Raw genomic sequence first — 2,500 nt, 5'->3', positions numbered from 1 at the left:
GAAAGCATTTTGCGAAACGTGTACAGAGCAACACAAAAAAAAAAAAAAAATAAAAAAAACACAAAAAACCCTTAAAGCAAAAAAAAAACCGTTTATCGCGCCTCACCAATATATCTTTTATAAAATTCGATATCCTCTCCAAATATAGATCTTCGAAACACTCGCAAGACGATTACAATCGGTATAACTTTAACGTCCGTCCGAAAAGTACTTTCGGGGACTAGACGACCGATTGATCTCGTGCGGTTTCGCTATTCGATCATTTGAAGAGAACAAAAAGATATATGGGGCGACCGACAAACGGTTTTCCCGTAGAACCAGACTCGCGATTGCGTTGACACACACATCATAGCCACACCAATAGAAGAGTTTTAGGACGGTAACCCGGGTGGGGTGTTCTTTACTCAGAATATGTGCAACATCGGATCTATATAGCCATCGATACAATTCGTACACAAATGTGTCGTACGAAGAGAGAGACTTTTTTTCCTCTGACAACATAACGGTAAGAGACATCCTTCCACACTCATAGGTTCCACTCCCTGGGGCTATGATATATATATACATATAAATTCAAATTCGAAGCAACGGTCACAATTCTACTCTATATTTTTGCGGGTTATGTGTTCTTTCGTTCAATTTCTTTCATGCGTTCGTTCGATCTCTGTACACAGTCTTCACATAGGACAGACTCGTGTAGTACGCTTTCGTGGGTTAAACCCATCTCGTTTCATTTCAGGCGACGTCGGGAGCGCGTTGAAAATGTACCAGTGAAATCTCGATAGTTCTACGAATACGAATCGTCCCGAAAAAGATTTTGTCACCGCTTCGAAGCGGTGTTTCAGACGGGCGGACGTATATAAAACATATACGACACACGACACCGCCTTCCACACTCACGCTAGTTCGAACACGATTTCCATCTCTCTCGAAGACTGTTAGACGTACGTAAAATTTCTCAATATCCATAGGACCGCGACAAACGCCGACGAAGCGCCCATCATTCGCTCGTACGTATATAGGCAACAAGTGCCATCAACGCAAGCAGTTTATAAGTACGTAAACGACCCTCAGCCAGGCGTGGTCCAGGAATTGTATCCGTGGACCGCAATGTGCGTTCGAAATGTCGATGTTCATGTGTCCTGCAGTTCACACGTTGACGCGCAATTAGCTGCGTTCTTCATCGACCCACGAGCCAAGTGATCCACCGTTCAGGGTAATTTTTCCCTTTTATTCTCTCATATATAATATAATGTGTATTTGCTATCCACCACATTTTTGTGTTATATTTCGGAACAAGCCGATACCCGAAGAGCTCCAACCAGCGCGCGAAGGAGATTCGGGAGTCGTCGTACGACGACATAATTGTCCCTTAAAGAACGAGATATTTCCGTCGAAACCATATATATATGTACGAGCAAATCCAAAACCACTGTTTTCTTGCAAGTTCGACGGTCGGAGCGAATAGAACATTGAAAAGCCTTCTATCGAAGAAACACAGAGAGTATATCACCTCCAAAAACGACGGGGATATGGATATTCAAACTGGACAATTATCAACCCGATACTGGATTCGAAAAGTTTCTCTCTCCTTTCGTCGTTATTTACACCGGACGGACTCACGGCCGGCTCTAGCTGGGTGTCATATATATATATACGTCCCACGCTCATGCTGCCACTAGCGCGCAACAGAGTAGGGTGTCAATGACAACGACACAGCATTGAAACGAGCTACACAAGCCGGTCTCTCTTGATACCAATGTAAACGAGCATTAAGTTATCTTCAGACTGCCCGATATTTTCGTCCTTTGGACTTTCCCAACGATTCCTTTTTTTCTTTTTTTTTTACACACCACAGCGAAGACTTGAGGAAGCGTGATTAGCACGCTCGCATCCCTCCCTGTCCTACTACAACTGTAAAGAAAGAAAAAAGAATACATTGGGCTTTCTCTCTATCGAGAAGATGGCCTACGCAACGCAGATCAAAGGCCTAATACGTGTAATATAATACGCGTCTGGCCGTGTATAAATCACGCACGAATGATCTGGTCGGGCCCAACTCTTCTCGTACGCTTATTTTTCCGTGTTGGGGCACTATCATAAAATCACACAAACCCCAACACGTGTGTGTCTTGGAAGGAAGATGGCCTACGCAACGCAGATCAAAGGCCTAATACGTGTAGTACACACGTCTGCCGTGTAAATCACGCACGAATGATCTGGTCGGGCCCAACTCTTCTCCACCACACCACATCCCAACTTTGTACATTTTTATATATTTTTGTGCGTTGGGGCACCTTCATAATCACAAACCCCAACAACACATATATCTCTCTCTTTGAAAGATTTGTTGTGGCCTACGCAACGCAGATCAAAGGCCTAATACGTGTAGTACACACGTCTGGCCGTGTAAATCACGCACGAATGATCTGGCGGGCTCAACAATATCTTTTTTTTTTATATGAATTCTTATCCACAAACTAATCGAATTCATTTTCTC

General features: G+C 43.6%; 1 non-coding gene across 1 annotated transcript; it reads right to left on the bottom strand.

Moving 5' to 3' along the window:
* Positions 1-1,064: 1,064 nt before the first annotated feature.
* On the bottom strand, positions 1,065-1,219 carry LOC143262807 (5.8S ribosomal RNA). The gene has a single exon (XR_013036471.1). It is a non-coding gene; the product is annotated as a 5.8S ribosomal RNA (ribosomal RNA).
* Between the last annotated feature and the right edge of the window lie 1,281 nt (positions 1,220-2,500).

This window comes from Megalopta genalis, unplaced genomic scaffold, assembly GCF_051020955.1.
Source record: "Megalopta genalis isolate 19385.01 unplaced genomic scaffold, iyMegGena1_principal scaffold0223, whole genome shotgun sequence".
In the NCBI taxonomy this organism is placed as follows: Eukaryota; Metazoa; Arthropoda; class Insecta; order Hymenoptera; family Halictidae; genus Megalopta; species Megalopta genalis.
Note: the sequence above shows the minus strand (reverse complement) of the source record. Positions and strands in the feature narration are given on the sequence as shown.